The following is a 25,463-nucleotide window of genomic DNA, read 5'->3' as shown; positions in this document are numbered from 1 at the left end:
CTTATGCTCCACTTTTTCTCCACTTTTTCTCCACTTTTTCTCCTATTATGCTTCACTTTTTCTCCACTTTTTCTCCTCTTATGCTCCACTTTTTCTCCACTTTTTCTCCTCTTAATCTCCACATTTTCTCCTCTTATGCTCCACTTTTTCTCCACTTTTTCTCCACTTTTTCTCCTCTTATGCTCCACTTTTTCTCCACTTTTTTCTTCACTTTTTCTCCTCTTATGCTCCACTTTTTCTCCACTTTTTCTCCACTTTTTCTCCACTTTTTCTCCTCTTATGCTCCACTTTTTCTCCACTGTTTCTCCTCTTAATCTCCACTTTTTCTTCACTTTTTCTCCACTTTTTTCTCCACTTTTTTCTCCACTTTTTCTCCTCTTATGCTCCACTTTTTCTCCACTTTTTCTTCACTTTTTTCTCCACTTTTTCTCCACTTTTTTCTCCACTTTTTCTCCTCTTATGCTCCATTTGTTCTCCACTTTTTCTCCTCTTATGCTCCACTTTTTCTCCATTTTTTCTCCTCTTATGCTCCACTTTTTCTCCACTTTTTCTCCTCTTAATCTCCACTTTTTCTCATCTTATGCTCCACTTTTTCTCCACTTTTTCTCCTCCTATGCTCCACTTTTTCTCCACTTTTTCTCCACTTTTTCTCCACTTTTTCTCCTCTTATGCTCCACTTTTTCTCCACTTTTTCTCCTCTTAATCTCCACTTTTTCTCCTCTTATGCTCCACTTTTTCTCCACTTTTTCTCCTCTTAATCTCCACTTTTTCTCCTCTTATGCTCCACTTTTTCTCCTCTTAATCTCCACTTTTTCTCCTCTTATGCTTTACTTTTTCTCCACTTTTTCTCCTCTTATGCTCCACTTTTTCTCCACTTTTTCTCCACTTTTTCTCCTCTTATGCTCCACTTTTTCTCCTCTTAATCTCCACTTTTTCTCCTCTTATGCTCCACTTTTTCTCCACTTTTTCTCCTCTTAATCTCCACTTTTTCTCCTCTTATGCTCCACTTTTTCTCCACTTTTTCTCCTCTTAATCTCCACTTTTTCTCCTCTTATGCTCCACTTTTTCTCCACTTTTTCGCCACTTTTTCTCCTCTTATGCTCCACTTTTTCTCCACTTTTTCTCCTCTTAATCTCCACTTTTTCTCCTCTTATGCTCCACTTTTTCTCCACTTTTTCCCCTCTTAATCTCCACTTTTTCTCCTCTTATGCTCCACATTTTTTTTCTCCACTTTTTCTCCTATTATGCTTCACATTTTCTCCACTTTTTCTCCTCTTAATCTCCACTTTTTCTCTTCTTATGCTCCACTTTTTCTCCACTTTTTCTCCTCTTAATCTCCACTTTTTCTCCTCTTATGCTCCACTTTTTCTCCACTTTTTCTCCTCTTATGCTCCACTTTTTCTCCACTTTTTCTCCTCTTAATCTCCACTTTTTCTCCTCTTATGCTCCACTTTTTCTCCACTTTTTCTCCTCTTAATCTCCACTTTTTCTCCTCTTATGCTCCACTTTTTCTCCACTTTTTCTCCTCTTAATCTCCACTTTTTCTCCTCTTATGCTCCACTTTTTCTCCACTTTTTCTCCTCTTAATCTCCACTTTTTCTCCTCTTATGCTCCACTTTTTCTCCACTTTTTCTCCTCTTAATCTCCACTTTTTCTCCTCTTATGCTCCACTTTTTCTCCACTTTTTCTCCTCTTAATCTCCACTTTTTCTCCTCTTATGCTCCACTTTTTCTCCACTTTTTCTCCACTTTTTCTCCTCTTATGCTCCACTTTTTCTCCACTTTTTCTCCACTTTTTCTCCACTTTTTCTCCTCTTATGCTCCACTTTTTCTCCACTTTTTCTCCTCTTAATCTCCACTTTTTCTCCTCTTATGCTCCACTTTTTCTCCACTTTTTCTCCACTTTTTCTCCTCTTATGCTCCACTTTTTCTCCACTTTTTTCTCCACTTTTTCTCCTCTTATGCTCCACTTTTTCTCCACTTTTTCTCCACTTTTTCTCCACTTTTTCTCCACTTTTTCTCCTCTTATGCTCCACTTTTTCTCCACTTTTTCTCCTCTTAATCTCCACTTTTTCTCCACTTTTTCTCCACTTTTTTCTCCACTTTTTTCTCCACTTTTTCTCCTCTTATGCTCCACTTTTTCTCCACTTTTTCTCCACTTTGTTCTCCACTTTTTCTCCACTTTTTTCTCCACTTTTTCTCCTCTTATGCTCCACTTTTTCTCCACTTTTTCTCCTCTTATGCTCCACTTTTTCTCCACTTTTTCTCCTCTTAATCTCCACTTTTTCTCCTCTTATGCTCCACTTTTTCTCCACTTTTTCTCCTCTTAATCTCCACTTTTTCTCCTCTTATGCTCCACTTTTTCTCCACTTTTTCTCCTCTTAATCTCCACTTTTTCTCCTCTTATGCTCCACTTTTTCTCCACTTTTTCTCCTCTTAATCTCCACTTTTTCTCCTCTTATGCTCCACTTTTTCTCCACTTTTTCTCCTCTTAATCTCCACTTTTTCTCCTCTTATGCTCCACTTTTTCTCCACTTTTTCTCCTCTTAATCTCCACTTTTTCTCCTCTTATGCTCCACTTTTTCTCCACTTTTTCTCCACTTTTTCTCCTCTTATGCTCCACTTTTTCTCCACTTTTTCTCCACTTTTTCTCCACTTTTTCTCCTCTTATGCTCCACTTTTTCTCCACTTTTTCTCCTCTTAATCTCCACTTTTTCTCCTCTTATGCTCCACTTTTTCTCCACTTTTTCTCCACTTTTTCTCCTCTTATGCTCCACTTTTTCTCCACTTTTTTCTCCACTTTTTCTCCTCTTATGCTCCACTTTTTCTCCACTTTTTCTCCACTTTTTCTCCACTTTTTCTCCACTTTTTCTCCTCTTATGCTCCACTTTTTCTCCACTTTTTCTCCTCTTAATCTCCACTTTTTCTCCACTTTTTCTCCACTTTTTTCTCCACTTTTTTCTCCACTTTTTCTCCTCTTATGCTCCACTTTTTCTCCACTTTTTCTCCACTTTGTTCTCCACTTTTTCTCCACTTTTTTCTCCACTTTTTCTCCTCTTATGCTCCACTTTTTCTCCACTTTTTCTCCTCTTATGCTCCACTTTTTCTCCACTTTTTCTCCTCTTATGCTCCACTTTTTCTCCACTTTTTCTCCTCTTAATCTCCACTTTTTCTCCTCTTATGCTCCACTTTTTCTCCACTTTTTCTCCACTTTTTCTCCTCTTATGCTCCACTTTTTCTCCACTTTTTTCTCCACTTTTTCTCCTCTTATGCTCCACTTTTTCTCCACTTTGTCTCCACTTTTTCTCCACTTTTTCTCCTCTTATGCTCCACTTTTTCTCCACTTTTTCTCCTCTTAATCTCCACTTTTTCTCCACTTTTTCTCCACTTTTTTGTCCACTTTTTTCTCCACTTTTTTCTCCACTTTTTCTCCTCTTATGCTCCACTTTTTCTCCACTTTTTCTCCACTTTTTCTCCTCTTATGCTCCACTTTTTCTCCACTTTTTCTCCTCTTATGCTCCACTTTTTCTCCACTTTTTCTCCTCTTAATCTCCACTTTTTCTCCTCTTATGCTCCACTTTTTCTCCACTTTTTCTCCTCTTAATCTCCACTTTTTCTCCACTTTTTCTCCTCTTATGCTCCACTTTTTCTCCACTTTTTCTCCACTTTCTCTCCTCTTAATCTCCACTTTTTCTCAACTTTTTCTCCTCTTATGCTCCACTTTTTCTCCACTTTTTCTCTACTTTTTCTCCACTTTTTCTCCTCTTATGCTCCACTTTTTCTCCACTTTTTCTCCTCTTAATCTCCACTTTTTCTCCTCTTATGCTCCACTTTTTCTCCACTTTTTCTCCACTTATTCTCCTCTTATGCTCCACTTTTTCTCCACTTTTTCTCCTCTTATGCTCCACTTTTTCTCCACTTTTTCTCCTCCTAATCTCCACTTTTTCTCCTCTTATGCTCCACTTTTTCTCCACTTTTTCTCCTCTTAATCTCCACTTTTTCTCCTCTTATGCTCCACTTTTTCTCCACTTTTTCTCCTCTTATGCTCCACTTTTTCTCCACTTTTTCTCCTCTTAATCTCCACTTTTTCTCCTCTTATGCTCCACTTTTTCTCCACTTTTTCTCCTCTTAATCTCCACTTTTTCTCCTCTTATGCTCCACTTTTTCTCCACTTTTTCTCCTCTTAATCTCCACTTTTTCTCCTCTTATGCTCCACTTTTTCTCCACTTTTTCTCCAATTTTTCTCCTCTTATGCTCCACTTTTTCTCCACTTTTTCTCCACTTTTTCTCCTCTTATGCTCCACTTTTTCTCCACTTTTTCTCCTCTTAATCTCCACTTTTTCTCCTCTTATGCTCCACTTTTTCTCCACTTTTTCTCCACTTTTTCTCCTATTATGCTCCACTTTTTCTCCACTTTTTCTCCTCTTATGCTCCACTTTTTCTCCACTTTTTCTCCTCTTAATCTCCACATTTTCTCCTCTTATGCTCCACTTTTTCTCCACTTTTTCTCCTCTTAATCTCCACTTTTTCTCCTCTTATGCTCCACTTTTTCTCCACTTTTTCTCCACTTTTTCTCCTCTTATGCTCCACTTTTTCTCCACTTTTTCTCCTCTTAATCTCCACTTTTTCTCCTCTTATGCTCCACTTTTTCTCCACTTTTTCTCCTCTTAATCTCCACTTTTTCTCCTCTTATGCTCCACTTTTTCTCCACTTTTTCTCCACTTTTTCTCCACCTTTTCTCCATTTTTTTCTCCACTTTTTCTCCACTTTTTTCTCCACTTTTTTCTCCACTTTTTTCTCCACTTTTTCTCCTCTTATGCTCCACTTTTTCTCCACTTTTTCTCAACTTTTTTCTCCACTTTTTCTCCTCTTATGCTCCACTTTTTCTCCACTTTTTCTCCACTTTTTCTCCTCTTATGCTCCACTTTTTCTCCACTTCTTCTTCTCTTATGCTCCACTTTTTCTCCACTTTTTCTCCACTTTTTCTCCACTTTTTTCTCCACTTTTTCTCCACTCTTTTCTCTACTTTTTCTCCTCTTATGCTCCACTTTTTCTCCACTTTTTCTCCACTTTTTCTCCACTTTTTCTCCACTTTTTCTCCATTTTTTTCTCCACTTTTTCTCCACTTTTTCTCCACTTTTTTCTCCACTTTTTTCTCCACTTTTTCTCTTATGCTCCACTTTTTCTCCACTTTTTCTCCACTTTTTCTCCTCGTAATCTCCACTTTTTCTCCTCTTATGCTCCACTTTTTCTCCACTTTTTCTCCTCTTAATCTCCACTTTTTCTCCTCTTATGCTCCACTTTTTCTCCACTTTTTCTCCACTTTTTCTCCACCTTTTCTCCATTTTTTTCTCCACTTTTTCTCCACTTTTTTCTCCACTTTTTTCTCCACTTTTTTCTCCACTTTTTCTCCTCTTATGCTCCACTTTTAATCCACTTTTTCTCAACTTTTTTCTCCACTTTTTCTCCTCTTATGCTCCACTTTTTCTCCACTTTTTCTCCACTTTTTCTCCACTTTTTCTCCTCTTATGCTCCACTTTTTCTCCACTTCTTCTCCTCTTATGCTCCACTTTTTCTCCACTTTTTCTCCACTTTTTCTCCACTTTTTTCTCCACTTTTTCTCCACTCTTTTCTCTACTTTTTCTCCTCTTATGCTCCACTTTTTCTCCACTTTTTCTCCACTTTTTCTCCACTTTTTCTCCATTTTTTTCTCCACTTTTTCTCCACTTTTTCTCAACTTTTTTCTCCACTTTTTTCTCCACTTTTTCTCCTCTTATGCTCCACTTTTTCTCCACTTTTTCTCCACTTTTTCTCGACTTTTTCTCCTCTTATGCTCCACTTTTTCTCCACTTTTTCTCCTCTTAATCTCCACTTTTTCTCCACTTTTTCTCCACTTTTTTCTCCACTTTTTTCTCCACTTTTTTCTCCACTTTTTCTCCTCTTATGCTCCACTTTTTCTCCACTTTTTCTCCACTTTTTTCTCCACTTTTTCTCCACTTTTTTCTCCACTTTTTCTCCTCTTATGCTCCACTTTTTCTCCACTTTTTCTCCTCTTATGCTCCACTTTTTCTCCACTTTTTCTCCTCTTATGCTCCACTTTTTCTCCACTTTTTCTCCTCTTAATCTCCACTTTTTCTCATCTTATGCTCCACTTTTTCTCCACTTTTTCTCCTCTTATGCTCCACTTTTTCTCCACTTTTTCTCTACTTTTTCTCCTCTTATGCTCCACTTTTTCTCCACTTTTTCTCCTCTTAATCTCCACTTTTTCTCCTCTTATGCTCCACTTTTTCTCCACTTTTTCTTCTCTTAATCTCCACTTTTTCTCCTCTTATGCTCCACTTTTTCTCCTCTTAATCTCCACTTTTTCTCCTCTTATGCTCCACTTTTTCTCCACTTTTTCTCCTCTTATGCTCCACTTTTTCTCCACTTTTTCTCCTCTTAATCTCCACTTTTTCTCCTCTTATGCTCCACTTTTTCTCCACTTTTTCTCCTCTTAATCTCCACTTTTTCTCCTCTTATGCTCCACTTTTTCTCCACTTTTTCTCCTCTTAATCTCCACTTTTTCTCCTCTTATGCTCCACTTTTTCTCCACTTTTTCTCCACTTTTTCTCCTCTTGTGCTCCACTTTTTCTCCACTTTTTCTCCTCTTAATCTCCACTTTTTCTCCTCTTATGCTCCACTTTTTCTCCACTTTTTCTCCTATTATGCTTCACATTTTCTCCACTTTTTCTCCTCTTAATCTCCACTTTTTCTCTTCTTATGCTCCACTTTTTCTCCACTTTTTCTCCTCTTAATCTCCACTTTTTCTCCTCTTATGCTCCACTTTTTCTCCACTTTTTCTCCTCTTATGCTCCACTTTTTCTCCACTTTTTCTCCTCTTAATCTCCACTTTTTCTCCTCTTATGCTTCACTTTTTCTCCACTTTTTCTCCTCTTAATCTCCACTTTTTCTCCTCTTATGCTCCACTTTTTCTCCACTTTTTCTCCTCTTAATCTCCACTTTTTCTCCTCTTATGCTCCACTTTTTCTCCACTTTTTCTCCTCTTAATCTCCACTTTTTCTCCTCTTATGCTCCACTTTTTCTCCACTTTTTCTCCACTTTTTCTCCTCTTATGCTCCACTTTTTCTCCACTTTTTCTCCACTTTTTCTCCACTTTTTCTCCTCTTATGCTCCACTTTTTCTCCACTTTTTCTCCTCTTAATCTCCACTTTTTCTCCTCTTATGCTCCACTTTTTCTCCACTTTTTCTCCACTTTTTCTCCTCTTATGCTCCACTTTTTCTCCACTTTTTTCTCCACTTTTTCTCCTCTTATGCTCCACTTTTTCTCCACTTTTTCTCCACTTTTTCTCCACTTTTTCTCCACTTTTTCTCCTCTTATGCTCCACTTTTTCTCCACTTTTTCTCCTCTTAATCTCCACTTTTTCTCCACTTTTTCTCCACTTTTTCTCCACTTTTTTCTCCACTTTTTTCTCCACTTTTTCTCCTCTTATGCTCCACTTTTTCTCCACTTTTTCTCCACTTTGTTCTCCACTTTTTCTCCACTTTTTTCTCCACTTTTTCTCCTCTTATGCTCCACTTTTTCTCCACTTTTTCTCCTCTTATGCTCCACTTTTTCTCCACTTTTTCTCCTCTTATGCTCCACTTTTTCTCCACTTTTTCTCCTCTTAATCTCCACTTTTTCTCCTCTTATGCTCCACTTTTTCTCCACTTTTTCTCCACTTTTTCTCCTCTTATGCTCCACTTTTTCTCCACTTTTTTCTCCACTTTTTCTCCTCTTATGCTCCACTTTTTCTCCACTTTGTCTCCACTTTTTCTCCACTTTTTCTCCTCTTATGCTCCACTTTTTCTCCACTTTTTCTCCTCTTAATCTCCACTTTTTCTCCACTTTTTCTCCACTTTTTTCTCCACTTTTTTCTCCACTTTTTTCTCCACTTTTTCTCCTCTTATGCTCCACTTTTTCTCCACTTTTTCTCCACTTTTTTCTCCACTTTTTCTCCACTTTTTTCTCCACTTTTTCTCCACTTTTTCTCCTCTTATGCTCCACTTTTTCTCCACTTTTTCTCCTCTTAATCTCCACTTTTTCTCCTCTTATGCTTCACTTTTTCTCCACTTTTTCTCCACTTTTTCTCCTCTTATGCTCCACTTTTTCTCCACTTTTTTCTCCACTTTTTCTCCTCTTATGCTCCACTTTTTCTCCACTTTTTCTCCACTTTTTCTCCACTTTTTCTCCACTTTTTCTCCTCTTTTGCTCCACTTTTTCTCCACTTTTTCTCTTCTTAATCTCCACTTTTTCTCCACTTTTTCTCCACTTTTTCTCCACTTTTTTCTCCACTTTTTTCTCCACTTTTTCTCCTCTTATGCTCCACTTTTTCTCCACTTTTTCTCCACTTTGTTCTCCACTTTTTCTCCACTTTTTTCTCCACTTTTTCTCCTCTTATGCTCCACTTTTTCTCCACTTTTTCTCCTCTTATGCTCCACTTTTTCTCCACTTTTTCTCCTCTTATGCTCCACTTTTTCTCCACTTTTTCTCCTCTTAATCTCCACTTTTTCTCCTCTTATGCTCCACTTTTTCTCCACTTTTTCTCCACTTTTTCTCCTCTTATGCTCCACTTTTTCTCCACTTTTTCTCCACTTTTTCTCCACTTTTTCTCCTCTTATGCTCCACTTTTTCTCCACTTTTTCTCCTCTTAATCTCCACTTTTTCTCCTCTTATGCTCCACTTTTTATCCACTTTTTCTCCACTTTTTCTCCTCTTATGCTCCACTTTTTCTCCACTTTTTTCTCCACTTTTTCTCCTCTTATGCTCCACTTTTTCTCCACTTTTTCTCCACTTTTTCTCCACTTTTTCTCCACTTTTTCTCCTCTTATGCTCCACTTTTTCTCCACTTTTTCTCCTCTTAATCTCCACTTTTTCTCCACTTTTTCTCCACTTTTTCTCCACTTTTTTCTCCACTTTTTTCTCCACTTTTTCTCCTCTTATGCTCCACTTTTTCTCCACTTTTTCTCCACTTTGTTCTCCACTTTTTCTCCACTTTTTTCTCCACTTTTTCTCCTCTTATGCTCCACTTTTTCTCCACTTTTTCTCCTCTTATGCTCCACTTTTTCTCCACTTTTTCTCCTCTTATGCTCCAATTTTTCTCCACTTTTTCTCCTCTTAATCTCCACTTTTTCTCCTCTTATGCTCCACTTTTTCTCCACTTTTTCTCCACTTTTTCTCCTCTTATGCTCCACTTTTTCTCCACTTTTTTCTCCACTTTTTCTCCTCTTATGCTCCACTTTTTCTCCACTTTGTCTCCACTTTTTCTCCACTTTTTCTCCTCTTATGCTCCACTTTTTCTCCACTTTTTCTCCTCTTAATCTCCACTTTTTCTCCACTTTTTCTCCACTTTTTTCTCCACTTTTTTCTCCACTTTTTTCTCCACTTTTTCTCCTCTTATGCTCCACTTTTTCTCCACTTTTTCTCCACTTTTTTCTCCACTTTTTCTCCACTTTTTTCTCCACTTTTTCTCCTCTTATGCTCCACTTTTTCTCCACTTTTTCTCCTCTTATGCTCCACTTTTTCTCCACTTTTTCTCCTCTTATGCTCCACTTTTTCCCCACTTTTTCTCCTCTTAATCTCCACTTTTTCTCCTCTTATGCACCACTTTTTCTCCACTTTTTCTCAACTTTTTCTCCTCTTATGCTCCACTTTTTCTCCACTTTTTCTCTACTTTTTCTCCACTTTTTCTCCTCTTATGCTCCACTTTTTCTCCACTTTTTCTCCTCTTAATCTCCACTTTTTCTCCTCTTATGCTCCACTTTTTCTCCACTTTTTCTCCACTTTTTCTCCTCTTATGCTCCACTTTTTCTCCACTTTTTCTCCTCTTATGCTCCACTTTTTCTCCACTTTTTCTCCTCTTAATCTCCACTTTTTCTCTTCTTATGCTCCACTTTTTCTCCACTTTTTCTCCTCTTATGCTCCACTTTTTCTCCACTTTTTCTCCTCTTATGCTCCACTTTTTCTCCACTTTTTCTCCTCTTAATCTCCACTTTTTCTCCTCTTATGCTCCACTTTTTCTCCACTTTTTCTCCACTTTTTCTCCTCTTATGCTCCACTTTTTCTCCACTTTTTCTCCACTTTTTCTCCACTTTTTCTCCTCTTATGCTCCACTTTTTCTCCACTTTTTCTCCTCTTAATCTCCACTTTTTCTCCTCTTATGCTCCACTTTTTATCCACTTTTTCTCCACTTTTTCTCCTCTTATGCTCCACTTTTTCTCCACTTTTTTCTCCACTTTTTCTCCTCTTATGCTCCACTTTTTCTCCACTTTTTCTCCACTTTTTCTCCACTTTTTCTCCACTTTTTCTCCTCTTATGCTCCACTTTTTCTCCACTTTTTCTCCTCTTAATCTCCACTTTTTCTCCACTTTTTCTCCACTTTTTCTCCACTTTTTTCTCCACTTTTTTCTCCACTTTTTCTCCTCTTATGCTCCACTTTTTCTCCACTTTTTCTCCACTTTGTTCTCCACTTTTTCTCCACTTTTTTCTCCACTTTTTCTCCTCTTATGCTCCACTTTTTCTCCACTTTTTCTCCTCTTATGCTCCACTTTTTCTCCACTTTTTCTCCTCTTATGCTCCACTTTTTCTCCACTTTTTCTCCTCTTAATCTCCACTTTTTCTCCTCTTATGCTCCACTTTTTCTCCACTTTTTCTCCACTTTTTCTCCTCTTATGCTCCACTTTTTCTCCACTTTTTTCTCCACTTTTTCTCCTCTTATGCTCCACTTTTTCTCCACTTTGTCTCCACTTTTTCTCCACTTTTTCTCCTCTTATGCTCCACTTTTTCTCCACTTTTTCTCCTCTTAATCTCCACTTTTTCTCCACTTTTTCTCCACTTTTTTCTCCACTTTTTTCTCCACTTTTTTCTCCACTTTTTCTCCTCTTATGCTCCACTTTTTCTCCACTTTTTCTCCACTTTTTTCTCCACTTTTTCTCCACTTTTTTCTCCACTTTTTCTCCTCTTATGCTCCACTTTTTCTCCACTTTTTCTCCTCTTATGCTCCACTTTTTCTCCACTTTTTCTCCTCTTATGCTCCACTTTTTCCCCACTTTTTCTCCTCTTAATCTCCACTTTTTCTCCTCTTATGCACCACTTTTTCTCCACTTTTTCTCAACTTTTTCTCCTCTTATGCTCCACTTTTTCTCCACTTTTTCTCTACTTTTTCTCCACTTTTTCTCCTCTTATGCTCCACTTTTTCTCCACTTTTTCTCCTCTTAATCTCCACTTTTTCTCCTCTTATGCTCCACTTTTTCTCCACTTTTTCTCCACTTTTTCTCCTCTTATGCTCCACTTTTTCTCCACTTTTTCTCCTCTTATGCTCCACTTTTTCTCCACTTTTTCTCCTCTTAATCTCCACTTTTTCTCTTCTTATGCTCCACTTTTTCTCCACTTTTTCTCCTCTTAATCTCCACTTTTTCTCCTCTTATGCTCCACTTTTTCTCCACTTTTTCTCCTCTTATGCTCCACTTTTTCTCCACTTTTTCTCCTCTTAATCTCCACTTTTTCTCCTCTTATGCTCCACTTTTTCTCCACTTTTTCTCCTCTTAATCTCCACTTTTTCTCCTCTTATGCTCCACTTTTTCTCCAGTTTTTCTCCTCTTAATCTCCACTTTATCTCCTCTTATGCTCCACTTTTTCTCCACTTTTTCTCCAATTTTTCTCCTCTTATGCTCCACTTTTTCTCCACTTTTTCTCCACTTTTTCTCCTCTTATGCTCCACTTTTTCTCCACTTTTTCTCCTCTTAATCTCCACTTTTTCTCCTCTTATGCTCCACTTTTTCTCCACTTTTTCTCCACTTTTTCTCCTATTATGCTCCACTTTTTCTCCACTTTTTCTCCTCTTATGCTCCACTTTTTCTCCACTTTTTCTCCTCTTAATCTCCACATTTTCTCCTCTTATGCTCCACTTTTTCTCCACTTTTTCTCCTCTTAATCTCCACTTTTTCTCCTCTTATGCTCCACTTTTTCTCCACTTTTTCTCCACTTTTTCTCCTCTTAAGCTCCACTTTTTCTCCACTTTTTCTCCTCTTAATCTCCACTTTTTCTCCTCTTATGCTCCACTTTTTCTCCACTTTTTCTCCTCTTAATCTCCACTTTTTCTCCTCTTATGCTCCACTTTTTCTCCACTTTTTCTCCACTTTTTCTCCATCTTTTCTCCATTTTTTTCTCCACTTTTTCTCCACTTTTTTCTCCACTTTTTTCTCCACTTTTTTCTCCACTTTTTCTCCTCTTATGCTCCACTTTTTCTCCACTTTTTCTCAACTTTTTTCTCCACTTTTTCTCCTCTTATGCTCCACTTTTTCTCCACTTTTTCTCCACTTTTTCTCCACTTTTTCTCCTCTTATGCTCCACTTTTTCTCCACTTTTTCTCCACTTTTTCTCCTCTTATGCTCCACTTTTTCTCCACTTTTTCTCCACTTTTTCTCCACTTTTTTCTCCACTTTTTCTCCACTCTTTTCTCTACTTTTTCTCCTCTTATGCTCCACTTTTTCTCCACTTTTTCTCCACTTTTTCTCCACTTTTTCTCCACTTTTTCTCCATTTTTTTCTCCACTTTTTCTCCACTTTTTCTCCACTTTTTTCTCCACTTTTTTCTCCACTTTTTTCTCCACTTTTTCTCCTCTTATGCTCCACTTTTTCTCCACTTTTTCTCCACTTTTTCTCCACTTTTTCTCCTCTTATGCTCCACTTTTTCTCCACTTTTTCTCCACTTTTTCTCCACTTTTTTCTCCACTTTTTCTCCACTTTTTCTCCTCTTATGCTCCACTTTTTCTCCACTTTTTCTCCTCTTATGCTCCACTTTTTCTCCACTTTTTCTCCTCTTATGCTCCACTTTTTCTCCACTTTTTCTCCTCTTAATCTCCACTTTTTCTCCTCTTATGCTCCACTTTTTCTCCACTTTTTCTCCTCTTAATCTCCACTTTTTCTCCTCTTATGCTCCACTTTTTCTCCACTTTTTCTCCTCTTAATCTCCACTTTTTCTCCTCTTATGCTCCACTTTTTCTCCACTTTTTCTCCACTTTTTCTCCTCTTATGCTCCACTTTTTCTCCACTTTTTCTCCACTTTTTCTCCTCTTATGCTCCACTTTTTCTCCACTTTTTCTCCTCTTATGCTCCACTTTTTCTCCACTTTTTCTCCTCTTAATCTCCACTTTTTCTCCTCTTATGCTCCACTTTTTCTCCACTTTTTCTCCTCTTAATCTCCACTTTTTCTCCTCTTATGCTCCACTTTTTCTCCACTTTTTCTCCACTTTTTCTCCTCTTATGCTCCACTTTTTCTCCACTTTTTCTCCACTTTTTCTCCTCTTATGCTCCACTTTTTCTCCACTTTTTCTCCACTTTTTCTCCACTTTTTCTCCTCTTATGCTCCACTTTTTCTCCACTTTTTCTCCTCTTATGCTCCACTTTTTCTCCACTTTTTCTCCTCTTAATCTCCACTTTTTCTCCTCTTATGCTCCACTTTTTCTCCACTTTTTCTCCTCTTAATCTCCACTTTTTCTCCTCTTATGCTCCACTTTTTCTCCACTTTTTCTCCACTTTTTCTCCTCTTATGCTCCACTTTTTCTCCACTTTTTCTCCACTTTTTCTCCACTTTTTCTCCTCTTATGCTCCACTTTTTCTCCACTTTTTCTCCTCTTAATCTCCACTTTTTCTCCTCTTATGCTCCACTTTTTCTCCACTTTTTCTCCACTTTTTCTCCTCTTATGCTCCACTTTTTCTCCACTTTTTCTCCTCTTATGCTCCACTTTTTCTCCTCTTAATCTCCACTTTTTCTCCTCTTATGCTCCACTTTTTCTCCACTTTTACTCCTCTTAATCTCCACTTTTTCTCCTCTTATGCTCCACTTTTTCTCCACTTTTTCTCCTCTTATGCTCCACTTTTTCTCCACTTTTTCTCCTCTTAATCTCCACTTTTTCTCCTCTTATGCTCCACTTTTTCTCCACTTTTTCTCCTCTTAATCTCCACTTTTTCTCCTCTTATGCTCCACTTTTTCTCCACTTTTTCTCCTCTTAATCTCCACTTTTTCTCCTCTTATGCTCCACTTTTTCTCCACTTTTTCTCCAATTTTTCTCCTCTTATGCTCCACTTTTTCTCCACTTTTTCTCCTCTTATGCTCCACTTTTTCTCCACTTTTTCTCCTCTTAATCTCCACTTTTTCTCCTCTTATGCTCCACTTTTTCTCCACTTTTTCTCCACTTTTTCTCCTATTATGCTCCACTTTTTCTCCACTTTTTCTCGTCTTTTGCTCCACTTTTTCTCCACTTTTTCTCCTCTTAATCTCCACATTTTCTCCTCTTATGCTCCACTTTTTCTCCACTTTTTCTCCTCTTAATCTCCACTTTTTCTCCTCCTATGCTCCACTTTTTCTCCACTTTTTCTCCACTTTTTCTCCTCTTATGCTCCACTTTTTCTCCACTTTTTCTCCTCTTAATCTCCACTTTTTCTCCTCTTATGCTCCACTTTTTCTCCACTTTTTCTCCTCTTAATCTCCACTTTTTCTCCTCTTATGCTCCACTTTTTCTCCACTTTTTGTCCACTTTTTCTCCACCTTTTCTCCATTTTTTTCTCCACTTTTTTCTCCACTTTTTTCTCCACTTTTTTCTCCACTTTTTCTCCTCTTATGCTCCACTTTTTCTCCACTTTTTCTCAACTTTTTTCTCCACTTTTTCTCCTCTTATGCTCCACTTTTTCTCCACTTTTTCTCCACTTTTTCTCCACTTTTTCTCCTCTTATGCTCCACTTTTTCTCCACTTTTTCTCTACTTTTTCTCCTCTTATGCTCCACTTTTTCTCCACTTTTTCTCCACTTTTTCTCCACTTTTTTCTCCACTTTTTCTCCACTCTTTTCTCTACTTTTTCTCCTCTTATGCTCCACTTTTTCTCCACTTTTTCTCCACTTTTTCTCCACTTTTTCTCCATTTTTTTCTCCACTTTTTCTCCACTTTTTTCTCCACTTTTTTCTCCACTTTTTTCTCCACTTTTTCTCCCCTTATGCTCCACTTTTTCTCCACTTTTTCTCCACTTTTTCTCCTCTTATGCTCCACTTTTTCTCCACTTTTTCTCCACTTTTTCTCCACTTTTTTCTCCACTTTTTCTCCTCTTATGCTCCACTTTTTCTCCACTTTTTCTCCTCTTATGCTCCACTTTTTCTCCACTTTTTCTCCTCTTAATCTCCACTTTTTCTCCTCTTATGCTCCACTTTTTCTCCACTTTTTCTCCACTTTTTCTCCTCTTATGCTCCACTTTTTCTCCACTTTTTCTCCTCTTAATCTCCACTTTTTCTCCTCTTATGCTCCACTTTTTCTCCACTTTTTCTCCTCTTAATCTCCACTTTTTCTCCTCTTATGCTCCACTTTTTCTCCACTTTTTCTCCACTTTTTCTCCTCTTATGCTCCACTTTTTCTCCACTTTTTCTCCACTTTTTCTCCTCTTATGCTACACTTTTTCTCCACTTTTTCTCCTCTTAATCTCCACTTTTTCTCCTCTTTTTCTCCACTTTTTCTCCACTTTTTCTCCACTTTTTCTCCTCTTATGCTCCACTTTTTCTCCACTTTTTCTCCTCTTATGCTCCACTTTTTCTCCACTTTTTCTCCTCTTAATCTCCACTTTTTCTCCTCTTATGCTCCACTTTTTCTCCACTTTTTCTCCTCTTAATCTCCACTTTTTCTCCTCTTATGCTCCACTTTTTCTCTACTTTTTCTCCACTTTTTCTCCTCTTATGCTCCACTTTTTCTCCACTTTTTCTCCTCTTAATCTCCACTTTTTCTCCTTTTATGCTCCACTTTTTCTCCACTTTTTCTCCTCTTAATCTCCACTTTTTCTCCTCTTATGCTCCACTTTTTCTCCACTTTTTCTCCACTTTTTCTCCTCTTATGCTCCACTTTTTCTCCACTTTTTCTCCACTTTTTCTCCTCTTATGCTCCACTTTTTCTCCACTTTTTCTCCTCTTAATCTCCACTTTTTCTCCTCTTATGCTCCACTTTTTCTCCACTTTTTCTCCACTTTTTCTCCTCTTCTGCTCCACTTTTTCTCCACTTTTTTCTCCACTTTTTTTCCTCTTATGCTCCACTTTTTCTCCACTTTTTCTCCACTTTTTCTCCACTTTTTCTCCACTTTTTCTCCTCTTATGCTCCACTTTTTCTCCACTTTTTCTCCTCTTAATCTCCACTTTTTCTCCACTTTTTCTCCACTTTTTCTCCACTTTTTCTTCTCTTATGCTCCACTTTTTCTCCACTTTTTTCTCTACTTTTTCTCCACTTTTTCTCCGTTCTTTTTCTATGGTCGGTCTACCCATTAGCTCTGCCATGCATACTGTAGCTCTACACCTACTGCACATGTTACTTTATGATTGACATCTCTTTCGTACCAGAGCTGTCTAAAGCGGGCTTTACACGCTGCGACATCGCTAAAGCGGAGTCGTTGGGTTCACGTATTTTGTGACGCACATCCGGCCGCATTACCGATGCCGTTGCGTGTGACACCGATAAGCGATTTTGCATCGTTGCAAAACAGTGCAAAATCGCTAATCGGCGACACGGGGGTCCATTCCCAATTATCGTTACTTCAGCAGTAACGAGTTTGTTCGTCGTTCCTGCGGCAGCACACATCGCTGCGTGTGACGCCGCAGGAGCGAGGAAGCTCTCCCTACCTGCCTCCCGGCCGCTATGCGGAAGGAAGGAGGTGGGCGGGATGTTACGTCCCGCTCATCTCCGCCCCTCCGCTGCGATTGGGCGGCGGTTCAGTGACGTTTCAGTGACGTCGCTGTGACGCCGCACGGACCGCCCCCTTAGAAAGGAGGCGGGTCGCCGGTCACAGCGACGTCGCCGGACAGGTGAGTATGTGTGACGGCTCTGGGCGATGTTGTGCGGCACGGGCAGCGATATGCCCGTGTCGCGCAACAGATGGGGGCGGGTACGCACACTAGCGATATCGGGACCGATATCGCAGTGTGTAAAGTAGCCTTAAGTCTACTCTGACCCCATATTTGTCATTACTATATTGTCCTTGTACTGTATTATGACATTTGTATCATGTGTTTCATTTCTTGCTGTGTTGCAATTTTTTTGCTGCATCCCGATTGTACCTCTACATTGTTCGAGTTTATGTTATTGTTCTCTCACTCTTATGTGATACTGATTATTGTCATTTTTCATGATTACATGCAGATAAGTCCAATCTGACGAAGGCTCAGGCCGAAACGTCATTTGTAACTTGTTTTGGACAAAAACATATATGCTTATGAAACATTTTTTTTTCTTAATATGGACCAATAAAGAGTGATTTTGCATTACTATCCATTGTGACTTACTGACTTAGTCTGGGAGATTTAGAGTGCCGAGGTTACTCACTAATTTTATCTATTATTACCTCTGAGCACCTATATACCAGTGAGCAGAGTTTCCTCTACAGTAGTTCTCCTGATTAGGCATGCCCTTACCTCATGAGCAGGGCATTGCAGCTTTGGTAGCAACCATTACGACATGGACTCTGCTGCTGTGGACCCGGGGAGAGTGAGTGCAGATTCATTGCACCCACACTCCTCACATGAAGGGTCCGCACTCCTAGGAAATGGGGGATACGTTCCCTGAGTGTCTCCCCCCCATATTCTAGACGGTCCAGAGTCGTCGTGGGACCCCTTTATTTTTTTTCTTACAATAAATTGGTGAAAGAGGAAATGTTTTGGGGACTGTTTTTTCAAATAAATTTCTTTTGTCGATTTTTTGTTTTTGTTAGTACTGACAGTTTATGATGTTGGGTATCTAATAGACGCCATGACATCACAAACTGCTGGGCTTGATCTCAGGTGACTTTACAGCTAGTATCAACCCGATTTATTACCCCGTTTGCCACTGCACCAGGGCACGGGATGAGCTGGGGTGAAGCGCCAGGATTGGCGCATCTAGTGGATGCGCCACGTCTGGGGTGCCTGCGGCCTGCTATTTTTAGGCTGTGAAGGCCCAATAACTATGGACCTTCCCACCCTGAGAATACCAGACCACAGCTGTCCGCTTTACCTTGGCTGGTGATCCAATTTGGGGGGGACCCTACTTTTATTGTGTAATTATTAATATTTATAAAATAATTATAAAAAAGAGCCTGAGGGGACCTCCACATTGGATCCCCAACCACGGTAAAGCTGCCAGCTGTGGTTTTCAGGCTACAGCCGTCTGCTTTACCCTAGCTGGCTATCAAAAATGGGGGGACCCAACGTCATTTTTTTTTTAACTATTTTTTAAATAGAAAAAATTAATGGGCTTCCCTGTATTTTGATTGCCAACCAAGGTAACGGCAGGCAGATGGGGGTGGCAACCCATAGCTGTCTGTTTTATCTGCGCTGAGAATCAAAAATACCGCGGAGCGCTACGTCATTTTTTTAAAGATTTATTTTTACAGCACTGTGATGTCCAGCAATCAAAATACAGGGAAGCCCATTTTATTTTTAGTTATTTAAATAAATAATTAAAAAAAATATATATGGGCTCCCGCTGCATTTTTTGTATTGCTAGCTAAGGGTAATCCAAGCAGCTACTGGCTGCTAACCCCCACTGTTTGGTGTTACCTTCACTGGCAATGGAAAATCCAATGAAGCATTTTTTATTTTTTTTGCCAAAAAACTACAAAAAAAGGACGTGAGCTTCGCCATATTTTTGTATGCTAGCCAGGTATAGCAGGCAGGTGCTGGAAGAGTTGGATACAGCGCCAGAAGATGGCGCTTCTATGAAAATGCCATTTTCTGAGGTGGCTGCAGACTGCAATTCGCAGCAGTGGGGCCCAGAAAGCTCAGGCCAACCTGTGGTGCGGATTCCAATCCCCAGCTGCCTAGTTGTACCTGGCTGGACACAAAAATGGGGCAAAGCCTACGTCATTTGTTTTCTAATTATTTCATGAAATTCATGAAATAATAAAAAAAGGGCTTCCCTTTATTTTTGGTTCCCAGCCGGGTACAAATAGGCAACTGGGGGTTGGGGGCAGCCGTACCTGCCTGCTGTACCTGGCTAGCATACAAAAATATGGCGAAGCCCACATAATTTTTTCAGGGGGCAAAAAACTTCTGCATACAGTCCTGGATGGAGTATGCTGAGCCTTGTAGTTCTGCAGCTGCTGTCTGTCTGTATGGAGAAGAGCAGACAGCAGCTGCAGAACTACAAGGCTCAGCATACTCCATCCAGGACTGTATGCAGAAGTTTTTTGCCCACCAAAAAAATGACGTGGGCTTCGCCATATTTTTGTATGCTAGCCAGGTACAGCTGGCAGCCACGGGCTGCCTCCAACCCCCAGTTGCCTATTTGTACCCGGCTGGGAACCAAAAATATAGGGAAGCCCGTTTTTTTTAATTATTTCACTTATTTCATGAAATAATTAAAAAACAAATGACGTGGGCTTCGCCCCATTTTTGTGTCCAGCCGGGTACAACTAGGCAGCTGGGGATTGGAATCCGCAGCACAAGTTAGCCCGAGGTTTGTGGGCGCCTCTGCTACGGATTTCAGTCCGCAGCCGTCCCAGAAAATGGCGCTCTCATAGAAGCGCCATCATCTGGCGCTGTATCCAACTCTTCCAACAGCCCTGGAGCCGGGTGGCTTGTTGGGTAATCATGAGTTAATACTGGCTTTGTTTTACCAGCCAGTATTAAGCCAGAGATTCTTAATGTCAGGCACGTTTGACCCGGCCATTAAGAATCTCCAATAAAGGGTTAAAAAAAAGAAACCACACAGAGAAAAAATACTTTAATAGAAATAAATACACAGACACATTAGAGACTCCATCTTTATTACCCCCTGTCAGCCCTCCACGATCCTGCTCTTCTGTCTTCTTTCTTTCTAGTGTAGTAGTAGTGACGATTGTAGTGAGGAAGGATGAGATTCACCAGCTCATCACTTGGGGCTGGGGAACCTCCATCCTCACTACAATGCTCACTACAATCGTGCAGCAGCGTGCAGCCTTCACTCCGTGAGTGATCACTGCTGGCTGCTAGCGGTAACGCTGACAGACGCGTTACCATAGCAACGGTGCTCTCGGAGCCGCGGTTAGCGGTGACGTCACCGCTAACTGCGTTGCTATGGCAACGGTGATCTCCGTTAATGACCGGCTGTGTCAGCCGGTCCCTAACGGAACGGGGAGTCGACCGTGTGCTAGAGCATGTCGCCGGTACACGGCGATATACATATGTGCACCGTGTACCGGAGAGATGCACTCGCAGGTCCTACATGACGTGTCATAGTCATGTGACCAGTCTGTAGCCAATGAGATAATAGCCACATGACTGGTCACATGGCTATTTTGACGTCACGATAGGTCCTGCATCTCTGCTGGCAGTGCAGGTCATCGGGAGGATTCAGCGATCATCGGATGGAATAGCGGCAGGAGACAGAGTGCAGAAGGGATCGCGAGGACCGGTAAGTGTTATGGCAATGTTTATTAACTGTTTGTGTACATTTATCATGCATTTTTATGTGTTTGTGATTGCCTCCCATTCTAGCCTATACGTTCAAGTTCGGTTCGTCGAACGTTCGACGAACCGAACTCGAACGGGACCCCCGTTCGGCGAACCGGCCTCGAGCCGAACCGGGACCAGTTCGCTCATCTCTAGTAGGGACAGTTGTTACCCATGGCCTGACATATCTTTATGAAAGCAGGTTCCTGGTCACCTTCTACGGTCTCCAGGAGCCCACATCTGCACACTATCTCAGTCTCTGATGTTTCTCATTCATTCACTTAAGGAGCACAATGCTGTTTCTTTGGCTGTTTTGTAAGCGAAGGCATTTCTTACTGCTTCTCTTCAGATTCCTCCAATGTGGGCCTCAACCCTGATCACCGCGACTCTACCTGGCAATAGCAAAGCAGTACTTCTGTGACCTGATGGTGATGCACAGGAGTTTCATTGGTGGTGATCAAGTCTCCTGTCTTCCATACAGAGTAGATGTTGGCTGCCATCTTGCAGGCTTCAGTGAGAGGACATACTTCTGCTTCTTGTACAGATAGGGATGTGGGTAGCGACTGCTCTATCAGCACAGCGTCTTCTGCTACCACCACGATATCTGTGTGGAACTGTCCTTCTTGATTTGCATATCTTGATCCATCCATGAAGAGGGTTAAGTCAGGGTCTTCCAATCATGTAGAGCTATGCCAGAGTCGACTACCTCTTCCACCAAGGTGTCAGAGATGGGACACTCTCCCCCCTTGGAAGAGGGAGAAGAGTAGCAAGGTTAAGGACCACACACTGGGAGATGGTGACGTTGGCAGGGAGCAGTAACTGTAGCCACACGTAACTGGCGGCAGACAGGTGTTTTGTCTGCATCTGTGCGAGAATGGCAGTGATTTCATGCAGAGCTTTGATCTTCAACTTGTGCTCTAGGATAATGTCGGAGGTATTATCCAGCAATGGGTGCGTAAGTGGGTGGCAAACACAGGTTTGTGCTCCTGCGGAAGGAGCTGGAGATGATGTGATGATACTCTTCAGGTGACTGTGAAAGCAGCACATTTGTACGTGGAGTAGTCTTGGGATTTGCTAGATTCATCTCCACACTTCTTATTACTTGAAAGAAGGTGCCTTGGTTCTTTACTTCTGTAATCAGGAGTTACCAGATGCAGTTGTTTGCGTATGGGCTCTCGGAGACCCAAGAAAAAGAACTGTACCCTGGTCTGTATGTTGACTTTCTCTTTTTAGCTGAACCTTAAATTTAAGAATATAATCAGTATGTGTAGAAGAGTGTAAGGGCAGTGAGTGTATATCAGGGTCAGAAGTAATATTCACTGGAACTGCAGGCTCCTGGGGCTTCCATGTAACATATGCGGAATGACCTTGTGTGGGACTGGCAGGGGAAAAGGAGGTGGGAATAAGGATAGTATCGGTGGGTTGTCTTTGGAGGTTGTGAGTAATGGGATCTAGGCTAATTTGGAGGATTTGTGTGAATGAGAGGCCTTTATGTCCCTCCTTTGGAGCTCCTACTACACAAGCAACAAACAGACCAGTGGCTTTTGGGACGGGGAGGGAGAGACATAGGGCATGTCATATGCATTCAGGACAGGAATAGAGGGTATTGGTTTACGTAGACGCGGAGGGCATTGCTTTTTGATCAGCCTGGGAGAAGCCAATTTCATAGATGGGGCAATGTACATGTATTCACAGCTTCAGAATTACATTTATTCAATCCATCTCAATAATTTCCACTTCCCTTGACGTTCTATATTATACCTCAGCATCTTATAAAATCTTTTTGCTCAACATGACATCCTTTATCCACCTAATCTCCTTCCAGGGACAACCATTCCTGCCCCCCCTTGAGGAGAATTTTCCATACTATCAACATGCTTTTCACTTTTTCTAACCTACGAATCCCTTCATGCTAAACTTACTGGGTGCCGTCTAATTTGACTCCAGGTCTTCAATTCCAAAAACTAACACTCCTCTTTTTGCAAATTTTCAACATATTTTTCAGGCTTACCCCTATTTCTTCTGCATCAGAACTGTCTATATTCACAGGAATATACAAACAAATAGATTTGACCTCAGTCAGCAACAAACCCACAGGATTGTCTACAGCAATACATACAGAAACGTTGAGTCTTTACACTTTGCATCAGAAAACGTACCAGAGTGTGTCACAAAGCCAGTATCACGTGGGTGACTAGGAACTCCATTCACCTTTCAAAATACTCCAAACATCTACAAGCTCCAAAGTTCGTTAACACTGCAGATACCTTATTAAGACAAAATGATCCAAACAAACCTATCACAGATTTTTTTTCGCATTCTATTCTCAATGTACTACCTCAGTGTAGTACCTCAGACAATTAAAAACAGTTAAACTCTTAAGACCAGCAGAATTCAACTTCCAGCACTTTTTCCTTCTCTTTACACAGTTGTGTACAGTAACGGAATGATTCAACACAGTTTACTTTCACTTTCACATTTTCACGGAACACATAAAACACACACACATTTTTCACATAATGCAGATGTTTAAGGGATGTTATAACCTGATTAAAAACTAGGACTTATCTCACAGAGATCAGTCATCAGGTGTCTGGGCTCTGGCAGCCAAAAACTCCTCATCCCAAACAGAACACACCAGGGTATCAAAGCAAGATAACACATTTTCTCACTTTTATGGAGTTGCGCAATCTCCCCCTCATCTGGTCTGCCTGGGGGCGATGTCACGGCCGTCCCTTCATCCAGACGTCTCCTACTCTAGCTCCATGATGTCTTTTCTTTGCTACCTCAGACTGAGCCTTTGCCTGTTTAGTTAACTTGTTATTCATTAATCATTAATCCATCCCGTGCTTGTCACTAAAGCTGTTTACCAGAGAGCGGAGTCCAATGAATCACCACTCATTCCTAGACCTTTCACTATTTCACTGTCACCATAACCCTCATGGTTATCTCCTGGCTAAGTGTATTACCCATTTCTGCTTGCCTTCCTCTGATTGTCTTCCTTTGTGTCTTATCTAGTGTGGTACTACCCATGGTCTCCTCCCCTGCCTCTCAACTGGCATCTCAAGCACCTCATAACTTGGCCAGTGACTACACCAATAGTCATGCCCCTAGTCCTACAACTTGCAGTACCTCCAAACTGACTTCAGTGCACTCTATCAGTTTTCAGGTGTGTGGACTCTCAATGTTGAGATTTATGACTTGGCCAATGACTGCACCAACAGTCACATCACTAAATCCCCTAAAGCCTTGTGGTGAGGGACGGTATGTACCCTAGACTTAGCTTTGCATATGTGTAAATCTTATACATCAACCAGAGGGTAAAACAGAACAATCATAGGCAAGCTAGTAAAACAAAAGCTTTCTCAATACTTTCTAATACCATGTGGGGTAGTTGGTACACATAGACAGAGAGCAAGAAGACAAAGATGACAAACTTATCCCCTTGTCTCAAGGTGGTGTCGCTCCTTATGGGTATACCGTTTTTGGGCGTCTCCTCGTATGATTCTGGCAAGCCAGTACAACAGGGGAGATAAGTCCTCATGGCAGACACCACAGGAAAACATCCTGCATCCTCAAGGAAGACTCATACATTCACACGGTAGTCATACAATAAACACTTAACAAAGTAACAGCACATAAAACTATCCAATCCAATATATATCATGTATCACTAGGATATTCTACGGTTCTTTGCCAAACAATATGGGCAGGATATATCAGGAAGATTGGCTATAACATACCTCAAGATCCGGCTACAGGATAGAAGGCAGTGGAGACACAGAAAGAGATTTGTAAGAAACTAAGGTTCTTACCCACACCGGTGTTTGAGTCTGTGTGTCCTCTGGTCCTCAGCCTGCAGGTGCCGGGTCTCAGGTATTGGGGTCTTCTCCTGTCTTCTCCTGTCCCATCTGGGGTGCCAAATTGTTAAGGTGGTCTAAGTCCAACCATTTAGATATATTGGAAGGTAGCCAAATTGGATGGTAAGACTGCAGTCTGAATGCAATTGACGCAGAGTCAATAATGAGCCTGGGTAAAATGCAAATGCCATACATCTTTATTACAGGGACCCATATTTATACAGACATATGGGTAGGTGTGTTTAACCAAAGTTTATAATGAGCTAATGCATAGCATGATCATGTCTTAATATTATTCCTGACATCTGCAGTTTCGGTATAGATAAGTAATATCTGATCAATATGTTTATTTCAGCAGAAAATTATGCTTCACACGTAATTATCTTTATTACAGTAATATAATCATAGGTGTGCCTGGTACAAACTGGTATTTTGTGTAATATTCACTGAGAGTCTACGGGTCATCGTGACCAATTAAACTGTGTTAAGCATATTGAATCTTTATTAAGCAGTATTTTGTATTAACTCCTGAAATGGGGGTCTTACTGCCCTATCAAGTATATGTCCCCAAACTCTCCTGTAATGTATATACAGTAGTGTCAGTGTGCACTGTGTGCGGTCATGTCTGTTAGTGATGGCCACCAATCAGTGAGGTGCAGCCACATGCCCGGGCGGAGCTGGACGGGAGACAAGCGGGGATGTGAGTGAGGCTTCTACAGGCTTCCCCTTGTTAAAAATACCTCTAATGTGTCTATGTGTACATGTATGAATTGTCTATCTATGTATGTCAGTGTATATAACTGTGTATAGATTTATGTCTATTTATATGTGTTTTTCTGAATTTGTCTTTAAATGTATATATGTACGTATGCCTGTATGTGTACATATTTGTGTATGTGCATGTCTGCGTGTGGATAGGGCCCACTGAGACTCTTTTTTCTGGGGCCAACAAAAACCTGGAGCCACCTTGTTCACCACATTTCTCTATTAATGAGTTTATGCTTCATATCCCTTTGCCGAACACGCTTTTTACTCACTGAATTCAAGCTACCTTAAAGGTGGAAGTGGAAAAATTTCCTTTGTATTTTTGAATGAAATGTTTACAAATAGATGAACTTTTGTAACTGATTTTACTGTT

The 25,463-nt window shown here is 40.3% G+C and overlaps 1 long non-coding RNA gene across 1 annotated transcript in view; it reads right to left on the bottom strand.

Annotated features, from left to right (window-relative positions):
* Nucleotides 1-23,310, bottom strand: part of LOC142295363 (uncharacterized) — a 45,590-nt gene extending 22,280 nt beyond the window's left edge. The window contains exon 1 of the long non-coding RNA XR_012751439.1: nt 23,138-23,310. This is a non-coding gene — a long non-coding RNA (uncharacterized LOC142295363). The remainder of the gene's footprint in view (nt 1-23,137) is intronic.
* Nucleotides 23,311-25,463: the final 2,153 nt, after the last annotated feature.

The sequence above is a fragment of the Anomaloglossus baeobatrachus genome, chromosome 3, assembly GCF_048569485.1.
Source record: "Anomaloglossus baeobatrachus isolate aAnoBae1 chromosome 3, aAnoBae1.hap1, whole genome shotgun sequence".
Classification (NCBI taxonomy): domain Eukaryota; kingdom Metazoa; phylum Chordata; class Amphibia; order Anura; family Aromobatidae; genus Anomaloglossus; species Anomaloglossus baeobatrachus.
This window is presented reverse-complemented; position numbering and strand designations above follow the sequence as displayed.